Source organism: Eurosta solidaginis, chromosome 5, assembly GCF_040869045.1.
Source record: "Eurosta solidaginis isolate ZX-2024a chromosome 5, ASM4086904v1, whole genome shotgun sequence".
Lineage (NCBI taxonomy): Eukaryota > Metazoa > Arthropoda > Insecta > Diptera > Tephritidae > Eurosta > Eurosta solidaginis.
In genome coordinates, this window is record NC_090323.1 from 28,680,525 (window position 1) to 28,699,047 (window position 18,523).

At 34.8% G+C, this 18,523-nt stretch overlaps 2 protein-coding genes across 4 annotated transcripts in view; both read left to right on the forward strand.

Annotated features, from left to right (window-relative positions):
* LOC137252433 (transcription factor Adf-1-like) overlaps nucleotides 1-18,523 on the forward strand; it is a 66,344-nt gene that overhangs the window by 11,146 nt on the left and 36,675 nt on the right. The window contains exon 1 of one of the 3 annotated variants that reach the window (XM_067788109.1): nucleotides 12,958-12,979. The exons of the other annotated variants lie outside the window; for them this stretch is intronic. The gene's annotated coding sequence lies outside the window, so the exon portion shown is untranslated. Of the gene's footprint in view, nucleotides 1-12,957; nucleotides 12,980-18,523 lie in introns of those variants that run through there. 3 annotated transcript variants of the gene reach the window in all.
* Nucleotides 12,855-18,523, forward strand: part of stwl (stonewall) — a 146,552-nt gene continuing 140,883 nt past the window's right edge. The window contains exon 1 of the mRNA XM_067788099.1: nucleotides 12,855-13,130. The gene's annotated coding sequence lies outside the window, so the exon portion shown is untranslated. The remainder of the gene's footprint in view (nucleotides 13,131-18,523) is intronic.

An 18,523-nucleotide genomic window follows, 5' to 3' on the forward strand; every position in this document is an offset into this window, starting at 1 on the left:
CTCAGAAGAAGGAAAATATATTTTTTATCAGCTGCTAAGACCAGCAAACTCAATACGATAACGGATTGTTTAGTCGCTCTGACAGACTGGAAAGCTAATACATTTTACATTTTACATATGAGTAGTGGCAGGGTTGCCACATGCCTCCCCTTGTTAAATTTTTTAAGTTTATAAATTCATTTTATATACATTTAAGTTTACGAATTCATTTTATATACAAGTTATACTATTAAGAAATTAATACAAATTATAATGTTTGCGTAATAAATTTAAACGTCAGCTGCAAAGTGAACATGTCGTGAAGCTCGACTTGTACTTGGCTCTTCCTGTGTGTTATCAGCTGGTTGGTCGTCGTAAATTTCATATACAGGTTTTAGAGGATCCACAGATACAGTAGAACGTTGGCCTTGTATGTCCACGCAAAAAGTTTTACCATGTCTTGAAACAACGCGATATGGTCCTTGGTATGGTGCTTTCAGAGAGGGCCCGATTTGGCCTTGGCGGACCAGAACGTGTGAGCATGTGTCCAGTTCCCTGAAACGAAACAAAGAACGCTTACCATGTCGGGACATATCGGCTGGTGTCAAATTGTGGAAAGGATTTCTTAGGTATTTGAGTAGACCGTATGTAGGTTGGTCGTTGTTTGCCGGATTAATAAATTCGCCAGGAAGCCTTATTGGCTCACCATAAACTAACTCGGCCGGTGTCGTGGAGATATCGTTTTTCCAAGCGGCGCGCAAGCCCATGAGTACTACAGGCAGTGCGTCATAGCAAGTTTCGCTGTGGCATAGCAACGCTGCCTTGAGCTGCCTGTGTAGACGTTCGACGAGCCCGTTAGCCTGTGGATGGTAAGGCGAAGTTTTTAGGTGGCTGATGCCGAACATTTGCGAAAGTTGACGAAACATCGTGGACTCAAATTGTCGACCACGGTCTGACGTTATTCTGAGTGGAACACCATATCTAGCTATCCAATGGTAAAAAATTGCTCTAACGATCGTTTATGTGTTACCATTTTCCAGTGGAATCGCTTCAGGAAAGCGCGTAAAGCGATCAATTATTGTTAAACATTGCGTAAACCCTTTTGAGAATGGCAGCGGGATAAGATCTACGTGAATGTGTTGAAATCGATGAGTGGGTAATTGAAATCTTGCAGGTGCAGTGACGACGTGGCGCTGAATTCTGTTCCGCTGGCATTGAATGCAGGCCCTCGCCCATGCACGACAGTCCTTATTCATCGCTGGCCACACGTAGCGGCTTGTAAACAATTTTTGGGAGCAGCGTACACCTGGATGCGAGAGGGAATGCAGCGAATCGAATACTGCTCTTCTCAGAGATGCAGCGACAAATGGTCGCACTACGCCAGATGATACATCGCAGTACAAGCTTACCTTATGTTCTGGAAAATACAGCTTTTTTAGTTGAAGTGTCGGATTCGGTAAATTAATGAGTTGTATGAGTTCGACGTCTGTTTAACTGCTTCGTATATTGCATGTAGCTCTCGATCATACGTTGATAGCTTCCGTATTGAATCGGGTAGTGTACGACTGAAAAAAGCTAGTGGCTGCCAGGAACCATTCATGTGTTGTTGCAAGACCGCACCAACTGAAGAACTGGAGGCATCTGTGAAGATTGCTACGTTCGCCTCGATATTTGGATGTGCCAGTTCGGCGCAATTTGCAAGTGCCTCCTTAGACCTTTCAAATGCATCTATCATTATTGGCGTCCATTGTACAGCATGTGATCCTCGTACCTCAGGCCCTGATAATGAATTCTTCAATGGGGAAAGAAGCTCTGCTGCATTTTTATGAACTTTCGGTAACAGTTTATCATACCGATGAAAGCACGAAGCTTCTTCACTGTTGCTGGTGGCGTTAGTTCTCGTATTGCTTTTACTTTTCGGATAGTGGTTTTATACCGTGGCATGTGATATGATGTCCCAGAAATTTAACTTCCGGTTGACCGAAGCAAGATTTGGCAACGTTGATAATAAGCCCATGATCGTGAAGACGTTGAAACAATGTTCGTAGATGACATATATGCTGATGCTCATTGTCTGAAGCAATGAGTATATCATCGATATACGGGAAAACGAAGGGCAAGTCACGCGTAACTTCATCGATGAAGCGCTGAAAGGTTTGGGCTGCATTTCTCAAACCGAATGTCATAAACGGGAATTCATATAGACCGAAAGGCGTGATAATCGCTGTTTTCTTTATATCATCTTCAGCGACTGGGATCTGGTTGAATGCTCTGACGAGGTCTACAGTTGAAAATATTGTTTTGCCGTGTAGGTTGACACCAAAATCTTCTAGGTCAGGCACTGTACGATCATTAAGACGACGGTAGTCTCCACATGGGCGAGGCTCACCTGATTTCTTGGCAGCTAGGTGCAACGGAGATGACCACGGATTGTCGGACGGACGAGCTATTCCAAGCGTTAACATTTTAGCGAACTCATCTTTCGCAATTTTTAGTTTTTCTGGCGCAAGGCGACGAGCCTTACTTGAAACTGGTGGGCCATCCGTTGCTTTAATATGATGCACTGTGGAGTGCTTCGTTCGTTTGAATGCGGCGTCAGGTTTTGTTATTGCCGAAAATTCTTTCAAAAGAGAATTGTACGGCGAGTTGTTCGGCAGAACTTTTATTGATTCAATTTTCGCTGCCTTTCGCATTTTCCCATTCGAAGATATGCCGGTTTTTTCGTCGCTAATTTTTTGATGTTTCAAGTCGACCAATATACCGAATTGCTTATGAAGTCGGCTCCAATGATGGGCTGCGAAACGTCGGCGATAACGAAGCGCCATGTAAATTCACGTCGCAAGCCAAAGTCCAGTAAAAGCGTATGATGTCCGTATGTTTCAATTATTGCATCTGTAGCAGTGTATAATTGATAGCCAACGGGGGTTACTTTTGTTTTGATACGGGATCGGGGGAAGACGGAGAGGTCGGCTCCAGTGTCCACCAGGAATTGCATCCCAGTGTACCGGTCTGTGAGGAAAAGGCGGCGCGATGTTTTTATTGGAGAGCCTTCGACCGCCACTATTGACCATCCTTCGCGTTTCCCGGAAATTTACACCCAATGTAGCCTTGTGCTTATATATTAAGTACACGTTTTGCTTACGAATTTAATACAAACTTTATTGAGCAATGTTTGACCGAGTCGCGTGTGTATCCCTTAACATGTCATCTCAGAAGAAGGAAAATATATTTTTTAACTATTTGCAAGAAATATGTATACGCACTACATACTAAGAGGACTTTCTCAAATGTTTGTTACGACAATCAATAAAAAGGTATGCATATGTATATGTTAGCTCAAGTGCAAGTCTTTAAACGTTTTGAAAATAACCAGGCATGTTCAATCTGGCCATATTAGCTAACAGTCCAGTCATATTACAATTTTACCTCGCAGCTGAAAACTTGCATATGCCTATATTTTGGCGTTGTAAAGGTGGCATTAAAAGTCACATAAAATGGCATGTGATCACTTTAAGGTATTTGAGATCTAAAATAGCAAACTCAATACGATAACGGATTGTTTAGCGGGATAACTAGTCGCTCTGAGAGACTGGAAAGCTAATACATTTTACATATGAGTAGTGGCAGGGTTTAGACGGTTAAGCGCCAATTAAGTAAGTAAGTAAGTGGCAGGGTTGCCACATATATAGTATATATATATTTTTTTTTGCGATTTCGGCCCCATTTTAACAGCTAGAAGCTTCAAATTTCACCAAATGCTTACGTGTATAGCATATATTGATGTCTGAAAAAATCATTGAGATCGGTGGTATACATAGTATATATCTCATACAACCGATTGTTCAGATAAGAAACTTTGCGCAATTTCTGCCCCGTTTTAACAGCTAGAAGCATCAAATTTCACCAAATGCTTACGTATATAGCATATATTGTTGTCTAAAAAAATCATAGAGATCAGTGGTTTATATATTATATACTTCATATAAACTTTCATTTTTGCCCCTTTTTTATGGCTAGAAGCTTCAAAATTCATCAAATTTCATCAAATAGTTACGTTTACGTCATATATTTTTGAAATACGTGATTCGTAGTCATAGTTTTTACACGCAGACCACAAAAAACCTGAAACTTTGCATCCTCACACAAAGTACCTACCTATTTTTTATTTTATATTTATCTTAAAAATCGTTTAGATATGTTCAAATTTCACCAAATTTTTACGTGTATAGCATATACTGTTGTCTGAAAAAATCATAGAGACATCATACAACCGATTGTTGAGATAAGAAACTTTGCGCAATTTCTGCCCCATTTTAACAGATAGAAGCTTCAAATTTCACCAAATGCTTACGTATATAGCATATATTGTTGTCTGAAAAAATCATAGAGATCGGTGGTATATATATTATATACCCCATATAAACTGTATTTTTTTGCCCCTTTGTTACGGCTAGAAGCTTCAAAATTCGTCAAATTTCATCAAATAGTTACGTTTACGTCATATATTTTTGAAATACGTGATTCGTAGTCATAGTTTTTACACGCAGACCACAAAAAACCTGAAACTTTGCATCCTCACACAAAGTACCTACCTATTTTTTATTTTATATTTATCTTAAAAATCGTTTAGATATGTTCAAATTTCACCAAATTTTTACGTGTATAGCATATACTGTTGTCTGAAAAAATCATAGAGGCATCATACAACCGATTGTTGAGATAAGAAACTTTGCGTAATTTCTTCCCCATTTTAACAGCTAGAAGCTTCAAATTTCACCAAACGCTTACGTGTATATCATATATTGTTGTCTGAAAAAATCATTGAGATCGGTGGTATATATAGTATATATCTCATACAACCGATTGTTCAGATAAGAAATTTTGCGCAATTTCTGCCCCATTTTAACAGATAGAAGCTTCAAATTTCACCAAATGCTTACGTATATAGCATATATTGTTGTCTGAAAAAATCATAGAGATCGGTGGTATATATATTATATACCCCATATAAACTGTATTTTTTTGCCCCTTTGTTACGGCTAGAAGCTTCAAAATTCGTCAAATTTCATCAAATAGTTACGTTTACGTCATATATTTTTGAAATACGTGATTCGTAGTCATAGTTTTTACACGCAGACCACAAAAAACCTGAAACTTTGCATCCTCACACAAAGTACCTACCTATTTTTTATTTTATATTTATCTGAAAAATCGTTTAGGTATGTAGATCTGTTCATTATATATTTCTTATCTTATACATCCGATTATTCGGAGATTACGAACGGCATAAGATTATTGTTCAGCCCCATTCACTTGTTTAGGAATTGCAGTATAACTCACAGCAGGCCAGCAATTTAAACTTTCACATTCAATGGCAAAAAGTAGAGTTAAAACTTTTTCCCAATTGATATGCTTCCAAATAAAGCTCTTTTAGTCGATTCAACTTATTTCAGATTTCCTAGTTTTTTATTTTCTCGCTTAACTACGCATTTCTAAATAGAATTTCAAAAGAATTTTTGAAATTCAATGATATACTTTTTTTAATTAATATTTTCTAGAACATGAAAGTAATGCACTCTTTAAATTATACCTTGGAAATCTCCTCAAAGCTTTTTCGTCTGGGAGTGGAATTGAAATCCGCACTCCTACGTTGATCGATCTCTTGACAAACAGGTGCCCAAACCCATGCCTTGTTGTACAACTTTTTCCTAATTTTTTTCTGCTGCGTATATTTATACTTGCGTACTTTGTATATTTGCTTGTACAAAAGCTATGCATTGTTATTGGCAGGTTCTTCTTTATGAACAGGTTTTTTACATTGACCTATTTTTAATATGAGTGTTAGTTGTTGTTGGTAAGCGGGGAGTTTATTAAAACTTTAAATGTTTTTTATTATTATTTCAATATTAAAAAAGAAAATTAAAGCATGAACTTTAAATTGGTTGCATATTTAATTTTCTTTCCAAGTTCTCAACAAACCTCTTCCGGAAAAGCAAATATTAAACCCGGTATCTAAGGTATGTTTCCATTATTTTCAGTTAACGCTAACAGGTATTATCTCATAAATCTAGTTCAAGGGGTTGCCAGCGCAGTTTATAGATTCTCCAAACCAATTGTTAACCTCACCTTCCGCTTCTTTACCAGGCGAGGCCCTGGCGACTCCAAGTTTCTCATGAGTTGGCCTAGAAGGTTCAATGTGGTCATATTAAATCGTTCCCGTGATGGTTGCACTTGTTCCTAAATGGTGCTTCTTACCGGAACGAACCTATCTATATGCGACAAAGGGCCATCAACATCGATAATATAGTTAGAATAAAACTATTTATTTTAAAAATATGTATTTATATTTTATTCATTTGAATATTTATGTATGTATTTTACAAAACCTTTTATTATAAACATATATGTAATACACCTATATTGCTACAAAAGTCTAGGTACATTCCCAAACATCAGAGTGCCGATATATTGTTTTTTAAACGGTTTTGTTTTTGTATTCAATAATCGAATGTACCTAAATTTAAATTTTTTCTTGTCACACTTATGCTGCTACAATCACAAAAATTGTATAGGCTGTCTTGTTTTGATTTCGAATTCAAAACACATTGCGAGTATTTTCTATTAGCAAAATAGAAGTATTACATATATGATTATAAAAAAAAATTTTTTTTGATTGATTACAAAATTTTTATTTTTAAAAGGTACAAAATTATTTCTCAATATTGAAATATTACAAGTAGAAAGACAAGTTAAAGTATTAACATAAATAAAATAGAGTTAAAAACTAAATATAGACCCTACATTTACTCCACATTATTTTCAATACTAGCAATTAAAGAAATTTTAAAAGAATGTGGTTTATTAATTAAATCAAAAAGTTTGTCTGCAAGAGAAATTGTATCATTAATATTTTGAATATTACCTGAAGTTAAATGTATTTGAATATCTTGGGGTAATTTTGGGATCCATAATTAAAAAAGAAATTCCTGACTAACAATAGATGTTGAACCTGTTAGTGACTTTATGTATCTAAAAAAGTTCAGATGGAGATCGATCACCTAACTCTGTATTTGAAAATAGTTGTTCCAACCTTTTCTCTTCACTAAGAGAAAATCTCTCAATTAAAATTTTCTTAATAGTTTTATATTTATTTATAAGAGGGGGTGGATTAATAATATCAATAGTTTTGGAAATAGTTTCTCGTTGAAGAACAATCAGAACAGTTTGAAATTTAACATTTTCATCTAAAATTCCGTTTATTTCAAATTGTCCTTCAACTAATAAAATTTATGCCTCAGGGCATTCTGTCCAAAATTCAGGTAATTTAATGGATTTAATTAAAGTTGATCTAAAATTGTTTCCATCTTGTGTTGAAGTATTTGATTATATATTTTGTGTTATGTTAAAATCTGTGTTTTGTTGTTGGATATCTTCACTTTGATTTTCTGTTGTTGTACATTTTCGTGTACGTATAGAGTGATCGATAATTTTAAAATTTATTGGAGATGGAGTGTACAAAAGTAAAAATAAATTTGAGAATATCTAATTAAATAAAGAAAAATTTAATTGAATAATAAGGTGATCAAGAAATATAATTTTTTTTTTAATTTATCAAAAACAAAAACAATTATTTATCAACATATAATTAAAAAGTTAAATATTCATAAAATATTACAATAAATAAAAAATATGACTAAATAACTTTCTGTGAATTTCCAAATAAATTTAGTTTGAAATTTTGATTATTGATTGTTGTTATCGTAGTTAATTTTAAATTGATTGAAGAGTAGCTTCATGTAAAATTATTGATTGTTGATATTGGTAGAAAATTTTTAAATTTGAAAGAAGAAAAATTTGTATTAAAAATTGTTGAGAATTATTGATAGGTGTTTGTAATAGTAGAGATTTTAATTTTATAATTGTTTTATTTTTGTTCACTACCATATTAAAAATTTAAAGATTCTTGTTCAACTAATTTATTGATCGTATGTATTTAATTAGCGAGCTTTGCTGATATTGCTTTATATAATGGTTTTTGTTATTGATATTAGAGAAAAATTGTATACCATATGTATCATATTGATATAATAGTAACAGCGGAAGTATTAAAAACAAGTACTGTAAAAATCCGAACAAATGTTACTAAGCTTTCAAAAGCGCGCCTAAAAATCATATCCACACTATTAGGAATAAGCTACATACAGAGTGTATGTGCCTACATGGTGACTAAAAGGAATAGAAACAAAAAGGCAATTCTTAGAGACCAATTGTACAGCGAGCAACGGGATATTCATATGACACAGTAGCTAAAGGCATTTGCCTTTGCATTGATATGAATGTTGGAGACTCGAGTTCAATGCTCAGTTCCCGAAAAGCTAGCTGATGAAGAAGTGAAATTCAGAAACATTTCCTAGTAACCATCGCCGTTTGTAAACTTTACAATTTTTCTCTAATATCAATAACTAATTTATTGATGCTGAAACGAAAATTTTGCATATAAACTATTTTCTAAATAATAGTCTTTTTTAAAACTATAAAAATTAATTAGTTTATTTTTTTGAATATATTTCTGTTATCTAAATTCCTATATAAAAAAGTCTTTGAGTTTTAAACTAATCACTGCCTTAATGATCTGGATTTTCTGTAATCACATTTCTGTATCATTGTGTAGGCACATGTACATAAGTGATAATTATAGTCATATTAACATTTATAATTCACTAGTTCTGCATTTAAAAACGTTCGTTGTACAAGCATGCACTTTCAGTTAATTTTAGGTTCCCTGGCAGGATCGCCAATTATAGTCAGAATAAAACTATTAATTTTAAAAATATTTCTATTTTATTCATTTGAATATTTATGTATTTTACAAAACCTTTTATTATAAAGAAATTTTATTTTTTTTTATTTTTACCTTTATATTAAGTCGCTTTCATGTTTGTCCCCTCATTTCCATACGAATTGTTGACCCACGGAAAAGTCTTTTTCGGTAACTTCCCGTTGAGCTAGACACTTGATACTTAGAACATAGCTCAGATTACATTATTGAGATTGAGAGACATTACAATGCAAGTGAAAAAAATCCGCTAGGTGGCGCGCGGATCGAGATATACAGAAAATTAATTTTAAAATGGAAATTTTGCGATCGACTTTTAACTAACTTCTCGGTGATCCATAGACTTGAAACTTAGCACATAGTCTGCCAGTCGATGGCACTACAATTCGTGGAAAACAAAATGCAGCCAAGTGGCAGACGAATCGAGATAAACGAGAATCCCTGAAAATCCCTGAAAAAACGCAGGGAATCTTGCAATCAATTTTTGAGTAACTTCCCTGTGAGCTGGAGATATGAAACTTGAGCCGTAAGTCAGAACCCGGTGACAATGCAATATTTTATCAAAAAATTCCACCAGGTGGCGCATGGATCGAGCTATTAGGAAAATTAATTTTAATTTGGGAATCTTTCAATCAATTTTTAACTAACTTCCCGGTTACCTAGAGACTTGTAGCTTAGCACACAGTTCGAGACCCGGTTAATATACAATTTACAGAAAACAAAGTTACGCTAGGAGGCGCGCTAAGTGGATAACTAAAAATCCTTAAAAAACGAGGGAAATCTTGCAATCGATTTTTGAGCAACATCCCGGTGAGCTGGGGATATGAAACTTGAGCCGCGAGTCAGAACCCGGTGACAGTGCAATATTTTATCAAAAAAATTCCGCTAGGTGGCGCATGGATCGAGATATTAGGAAAATTAATTTTAATTTGGGAATCTTTCAATCCATTTTTAACTAACTTTCCGGCTACCTAGAGACTTGTAACTTAGCACATAGTTCGAGACCCGGTGAAAATACAATTTAGAGGAAACAAAGTTCCGCTAGGTGGCGTGCTGATTGAGATAACTACAAATACCTGAAAAACGAGGGGAATCTTGCGATCGATTTTTGAGTAACTTGCCGGTGAGCTAGAGGCTTTAAACTTGGGCCGTGGGTCATAACCGGGTGACAATGCAAACATTTGATCAAAAAAAATTCACTAGGTGGCACGCGGATCGAGATAGTAAGAAAACAAATTTTAATTTGGAAATATTTCAATCCATTTTTAACTAACTTCCCGGTTACCTAGACACTTGAAACTTGGCACTTGGTTAGAGGACTGGAGAAAATATAACTTATAGAAAACAAAGTTCCGCTATGTGGCGCGCTAGTCAAGATAACTGCAAATCCTTTAAAAACGGGGGGAATCTTGCGATCGATTTTCGAGTAACTTCCCGATGAGCTAGAGACATGAAACTTGGGCCGTAAGTCAGAACACGGTGACAATGCAATATTTTATCAAAAACAAACCGCTATTTGGCGCATGGTTCGAGATAGTTTTAAATTGGGAATCTTGCAATCGATTTTTAACTAACTTCCTGGATATCTAGAGACTTGAAACCTGAAATATAGTTTAAAACTCTGTGACAATGCAATGTTTGATCAAAAAAATTGAGCTACGTAACGCACAAGTCGAACTATTTAGAAAATTAAGCCATACCTTCATGGCTAGCCTCCTGAGTGTTGCAGGCGTTGTAGAATTCCACCTCGTTGAAGGCCCAACTCAATGCACGCCCTTGCATATTTTTAGGCGTACGCGACTTTCACCATGATTCTTTTAGACTTTCAGGCGTATGCGAATTTCACCACGATTTTCAGCTGTGCAAATTAAGTAGCTGACAAACCGTGGAATTCTCCTGTTATGATTCGAGGTGGAATTCTGTTGTTTTCGCCAGTTTTGTCAGCGCAAATTCCACTAATTCTATTAAATCTTGCTATTTTGAACAAATAAATAAAGATAAGAATTTTCACTTAGGAATTACTTAAATTACTAATCAAAGTTGCAATTGCCTTTTTGTAGGCAGTACTAAAGAATTGAAAATAAAAGGATGATAAAAAAATTTTAAGGACTACCTTTATATAAATGAACCAAAAAATAGAAGGCAATTTTTCCTTTAATACAGACATAGTCTTGTTGAATTTTGACTAAAAAACTTTAAGAATAGCTCTTGTAAAAGAATTTTGGGATTTAAAATTATAAAGGTAGAGTGCGTGTTTAAATTTTAAATAGTCAATTAGTTAACCCCAAATACATGGTTTTCCTTAAATTGAAAGATTGCGCCCAACCTTTATAGTTTTAAATCCCAAAATTCTTACAAGAGCTATTGTTAAAGTTTTTTAGTAAAAATTCAACAAGACTATGTCTGTATTAAAGGAAAAATTGCCTTCTATTTTTTGGTCCATGTATCTAAAGGTAGTCCTTAAAATTTTTTTATCATCTTTTTATTTCTTTTTTTTGATTGACTCAAAAATTTTCATATTTAAACGGTACAAAATTATTTTTAAATATTGAAATATTACAAGTAGAAAAACAAGTTAAAGTATTAACATATGTAAATAAAATAGAGTTAAAAACTAAATATGGACCCTACAATAACACTCCCCAAAATCTTCGGGAAGTGCCTTTATCGCAACAACAACAACAACATCTGATAGGTCTCCGAACTATTTCGGCAAAATAGAGTATTAGTTAGCATTAACTGAAGATTATGAAAACAGCCTGAAAAGGAGTAGTGAGTTTTTTTACTTTAAAATAAAAAGTTCATCAAAAGCTAAAACTAAAAAAAAGTAACTCAAAAGAAAATTTTTCATTAAATAATTTTTATTTGTTGTTTTTCGGCCTTCAATATTTAAATTATTCATTTTTTCGAGCTCAAGGCCACGCATAAATAAAAACAAAATATTTTATATGTTTCAATAAATATATTTGTTTAATAATTGATCAATATTTCGACCTCAATCTGAGATCATCCTCAAGACTAAAAAGATTAAAAACAATAAAAACATCAAAAAGTGCATTTTACATATATCACTATAACACAACTTACACTCTTGGCTGTGCCTGATCGACTAATTTTAAAAGATTACATATGAAACGAATATAAACAACATAATGTAAACAAATAAATACCATAAATATAAACAAATTTTGACAAAAACAACCATGTACAAATTTCTCCAACTGTACGTCGCGCTCAGCATACATATATGTATATGTACATATATCAGCTACAGGTAAACTGTTGTTGTCTAACATTATAATAAAAATATTGGTGGGACATTAAACTAACAAATTACTCTCAAAGGGCTTTTTTGTTTCTGCTTATTAGCTGCCTATAGGCCGAAGCACAATTTTCCGTGTCCGTTTTAAAATTTATCCGTTTGTCGCTCTCTATATTGATAATATGAAGCATTTCAAGTATGTATCTCTTATTATATTGCTTCTCTTGTTTCAAAATAAATTCCGTTAATCTCAAAAATCTACATCTACTAATTGCCAGTAAGAAAATATTCAAAAAATCAAAAAGCGTCAAAGTGTACAGAAAGATGTAAAATCTTAGCGAAATCGGCGATACAAAATCCATAGAATGAGTGAGTAGGCATGAAATGCCCCTTTATGTAAGTATAAGACTCCTTTTTCTTATCTCTCATTCCGATATGAAACTCCATTGTGACTGTTTTAAAACGTCCATTACTAAATCGTTCTAAGTAAAATATGCGATTTTATATTGCCGCACTTCATATTCATGCCTGTGTATGCCAAAAGAACTAATTTTCCTCACCTAGCTAGCAATATCATATCGGATATTCAATGGATACACTTTAAACAAAAAGTGAAAACACATTACAATGTACTTGAAGTTTATATGTGTTATATAAACACAAACTCACACACACACACACACACACACGCATATGCAAAGGATAGATAATTCACGCTGCTAAGCCGCGCTTGCATTCTATACTCAAAATTCAAAATCAGTTTAACACAAGCGGCCACCAAGTGTGGTTTGGATACTCAAATTTCCTAATAATAAATTGTGATATACATATGTGTGTGTATTATTAAAAATAAAATAAAAAGTACCCACACATGTTTAGTGATAAAGGCAGAGTAATGAAAAGTAAAAACCAAACAAACAAATTTTTTGTAAATTAACATTTTTTAATTACAAGTCTACAAGCACTAACGCGTAGTTTTGTTTTCACACGGAGTCACATTTAAAAGCTTTGTTTGGACAAGTGGTCAACAACATTGAAAGTGTGCCTGTGTTGGTAAGAATAAAATATTCGTAGTGTTGTTAGTGGTTTATGCAGCAGTTATGCGGCAGTTACTCACGACCGTACGTACCAAAAACGTGTCAGCTGACACGACCTATCTTATGAGTGTGCAATGTAAACGAAAACTCACCAACGTGCAACGCCCGTTCGTACGTAGCCCGGAACGTAGAAGTCAAAACAATTTTGATTTTTCCGTAAGAACGCGTCAGCTGATCGCTCTCTCACTAGACAGAGTTGCCTAGTAAACTTTTGTGCGCTAATTTTTGACCGTTTGCAGTTTTATGTAAAAACACCTAATTAATGTTTGAAAAATTGTGTAAATAATTCGAAATAATTATGTAAAAGTGCAGATTATAAATATGTAATCTATTTATATTTATTTAATATTAATTCCAGCCTTTTACAACATCAAAAATTAAATTGGAAAAAGTTGATGTTTCCATAAGCATGCATGCAAACTGGTCAATGGTAACAGTGCTTATCTGTAAACAATACACACACAAATATGTTATGTACATGTACACAGACGCACACATTGATTCCTACGGGCTTGAGAGTTCGGTTTAACGTGTTTCGTACGACAAACGTTCGTACGTACGGCACACGTCGGTGGGTAATTGCCGCTTTAGTCGTTGATCAACGAGAAACATATGTAAGTGAATTAACAATGGAAAATAAATTCACAAATAGGCAATACATACAGTATTTTATTGCTTGAGTCTAACAAAATTTATTGCCAAGTAAACAATTAAAACCTTTTGCGGATGAACATTTACTATGATGGGAAGTCATTAACAAGAGATACAAATTTCTGGTTCGGAACTAGAGCTATAATGCCAATTAATTACTAGTTCATTAGTGACTATATTTTCTCCAGCTATAAAATCCTGTTTGGATTTTTATATTTCATATTTAACATATATTTGAGAAATGGGCCACCAATAAAAAAAACTACTAGGAGCTTCGACTATAGTATGCCTTCCCCCCCCCCCCACTTTCTCACCAGTTCGGAACTATGGAAAAGGGGATAATGTCTTACTAGAAGCCACATGTAGAGTTTCGGTCCTGTACGGAGCCAACGAAATAGTGCCAAGAAACGAACTATATCTTAGCTGTCAATTTTAACACTATTTCGGAACTATCGAAAAAATGCCAATAAGGAACAATTTCTAAAGTGGAAATATTTATCTAAATTGCAACTAGTGAAATTCGTCAAAAGAGAAAAATAATATGTGTGAATTGCGCGCGAATAGTTATTTCACTAGCTGATGACGTCTGGTTTAGATGTTAATGGAGGGGTCTGATAAGAAGAGCCCTGATTATAAGGTTGCCGGCATCATAGTTTTAACCTCCCATATAAATTGTATGGGCGAATTTCGTATTACATCTTCTGATCGCCTAAAGACACGATAAGGGTGTTTTGGAAATTATGGCTTCCCTCATCGCTCATCGGAATTACGTGCATTCCAACATCAATGAAAACGTAACGTAAAAAGTTATCAATATGAATGACTTTTTCTATGCAGAGTGTGACAAGGAGAAGATTGGAAACACGTTCTTTCCAGATACGCATTGAGCTGTATTGATCGAAATCTCACTCATTCCAGCGTAAATAACACAGGCCGACAAAATTTGAAAAATGTCCAGACGCAGAAATGAGATAATGCCTTTCGAAAAGTCTTCGATGGATTTGGTTCTTGTTTTCGAGATATTCTTACATAAAACAAAATCAATACATGTAGCATTCTTTCGGGCAGATTTCTCTTATATTGAGTTTGAAGTTGTGTTGCAGATGGAGTGGTCGATATAGTTCCCTATAAATTAAGTGTTTTGTTCATACATTCACTTTCTAAGAGACAAACGCGCCTAAAAGTGGACTTCAAACTTGTGAAGAAATTTTGTAGGGAAAAATTATCGCAGACTGTATTAAAGTAATCGCGAAGAGAGCTTTCTCAAATATGATACTACATCTTTAATGAAAATGTTTGCACTTTCAGAAGAGTATAGGCTCATTTCTGGCTCTTAAATTTGTCGGGCTGCGTAATTAGTGAAGTGTGGAACATGGGAGGCTTCGAAATGCATTCTTCTCAACCTTCCAATACGTGTTCATCTGTGTTGATCGAAATCAATTATCAATTGAGGATTACAAACGCGTCCTTTCCAACTTCTTTAAAAAGAGTAGCTCCCATGCTTGCCCACCTAATACCTAGTCTATGCGCTAAGCGCTCTACAAAAAAGTTCGCTAAACCGTTTGACTTAAAAGTTATTAAATCTATTACAGTTTGCTATACAGAGAAATTTAGCAAAGAAAATTTCATAATACAAAAATAAAAAAAAGCTATTTTGTAAAGCGTTCAATTCTCTTCAAAATTTGTCAACCCATTTTTCCTACAGTAACTCCCTTAGCTAGTTTAACGGCGATGCAGAAAATGTGATACCAAATTTCTACATACATTTTGTATAAGAATTTGAAGGGATCATGCGGAAAAATTGGTAATAACTAAGTTTTATCATTTCTACCAACATATTTGGCATCTAAACAACATTTTTTAGCATATTTTTGAGAAAAAAATGTTTTTTTTTATTTTGATATGCCCTAATGTTTACACTAATAATATATGTAGTATTTTGAGTCAATAAGTGTTAGATGCAAATCAAGTTAATTCGATTTCGATTGATTACAATTTGCGACAAGCTTTAGCTGATTGACTTGATAATAGAGATGGCGATCCCAGTATAAAAAAAATAAAAAATATGGAAGAAAATCTGAACCAGCCTTGGGAAAAAAAAATTTACTAAATCAATGCGAATTTTGGGAGACCAAGATAGAACTTGCCATTTTTTAGATTAAAATGAATAAATAATCCATAGTGCGGTGGCCCTGAAGAAAACGCTCGCCCTGCTCTTCACTGAAGATGCCTAAATTTTAAGGAAAATGGTCCAGATGGCTATGGAGAAAGTGCATCTTGATACTCATGTTGATGATGGAACAACGCCGAAACCGGATTGTTTTGAAACCACAGCGACTCGACATTTTTCCTGACTAATGGCTGTCACTGGCGGCCACCGTGGTGTGATGGCAGCGTGCTCCGCCTATCACACCGTATGCCCTGGGTTCAACTCCCGGGCAAAGCAACATCAAAAATTTTAGAAATAAGATTTTTCAATTAGAAGAAAATTTTTCTAAGCGGGGTCGCACCTCGGCAGTGTCTGGCAAGCGCTCCGATTGTATTTCTGCCATGAAAAGCTCTCAGTGAAAACTCGTCTGCCTTGCAGATGCCGTTCGGAGTCGGCATAAAACATGTAGGTCCCGTCCGGCCAATTTGTAGGGAAAAATTAAGAGGAGCACGACGCAAATTGGAAGAGAAGCTCGGCCTTAGATCTCTTCGGAGGTTATCGCGCCTTACATTTATTTTTTATTTTTTAATGGCTGTCATTTCAGTGTACTGCTACAACAACAACAATAACCCTAGGGTGGGATAAAACCATTTACAGTGATTTCTACGGTTTATTCCTGTTATGTTTACGACACAGAAAAAACAGTCGATATGATGGTCCGACTGTTACAGGAACTTGGTACTGAAATTGGGTGTTTTTTTATTGCCCATAAGTGTAATGACTCTACATAACTTTTACATACGAAATTTGGGTTTGTTATTAGTTTCACAGAAGAACTTGTACATTAATAAAATAATTAAAACAAATTTTAAGTTAAACGGTTTTATTGAAAACAATATTTACATGAAATAATAATACTACTAAGAGCTAGAAAATAATTGGGTAGGTCCAGGTACTAGTCATCACACTCCCCATCAATCTAGGGCGTTGATCAGACAATTAAATAAAAGCGTTGGGCGCGTGAAATTTCTAAAAATGTGAGGCGTAGCATAACCTGATTAAGGTTCAGTTGGTCTTATATATGACTTATCAATAGAAATTTGACGCGTCCAACGCTCTTATTTAATTGTCTGATCAATGCCCTAGATTGATGAGGTGTGTGATAACTTGTACCTAGGACCTACCTAATTATTTTTTAGCGTTTAGTATTATTATTATTACATGTAAGTATTGTTTTCAATAAAACCGTTTAACTTAAAAATTTTTTTTAATTATTTTATTTTCAAGTTTTTAGTCTTTATTTAGTTGCCTATTATTTCTCATATTATTTAGTTCATTTAGTGACTCATTATTACAAAGACTCTTTCCTGACAATTTGTTACAATCATAATACTTCCAAAGACTTTACTCTACTCTGCGCCATGTGTGCTTGTCCCTCCACCAACTCCAAAATATTTTGATGTCACTTCTACCGGACTGTATGTAATATTTGTTCGAAATATGAGTTTTTTTATTTTTTATGAGCCAAATCGGACATCATAGTTCGCTTTCTATTCATGTATGTATTATGTGTTCAAATATGGACCAAATCGGACCAGAAACACGATTTTTTTTAATATCTCGATCTTTGCGCCACCTAGCGGCAATTTTTTTTCATAGGTCGCTTTCTATTCTTGTATGTATTAAAATGAATTAATAAATGTAAGGCGCGAAGAGATTTTAGGCCGAGCTTCTCTTCCAATTTGCGTCGTGCTCCTTTTTAATTTCTCCTACAAATTGGCGGGACGGGACCTACTTGTTTTATGCCGACTCCGAACGGCATCTGCGAGGCAGATGAGTTTTCACTGAAAGCTTTTCATGACAGAAATACACCCGGAGCGCTTGCCAAACACTGCCGAGGGGCGACCCCGCTTAGACAAATTTTCTTCTAATTGAGAAACCTTATTTCTAAAATTTTGATTTTGCTTTGCCCGGGGTGGGAACCCAGGGCTTTCGATGTGGTAGCGTGCTCCGCCTCTGCGTCTTTGCTTCTTCCGCACAACAGCGCTAAGGGGCAATACGTGCCTCAAAAGAGCTCAACGAAGGTACTGTAAGTCTCTGCAAAGAAGAATAGCATGAACAAGAAAGCAAAAATATATGTAAGTCGGAACAGTAAAATCTGGAAAATGGATTTAAAGGAAAAATTGATCATCTTCAAATGCTGCTTGAAAGATGTAAAATTGAAGAGAGCAGAGAATTCAATATCAAGGCTCAACCAAGTATAGAAGAAGATATTAAATCGAATGAACAAGAAGGAGCAAAGGAAGAAATCTCGCATTTTTTGATATAAATATAGACGGAGTTAACAGTATTTGTACTACGTTGGAGCAGAAAAGCATTAAAAACGCAACCATCATAACGCATTATTTTCCCACGGCAGGAAATTCTGGTCAAATTTGCCCAACCGAGGATAAAAGTGGAATAGTAAATGGTGCTACAACGCTGGAGCCGCAGAAGATAAATTTGAAACTCATTCCGCGTAAACACTTTACTATTGAAAAGCAAATCAG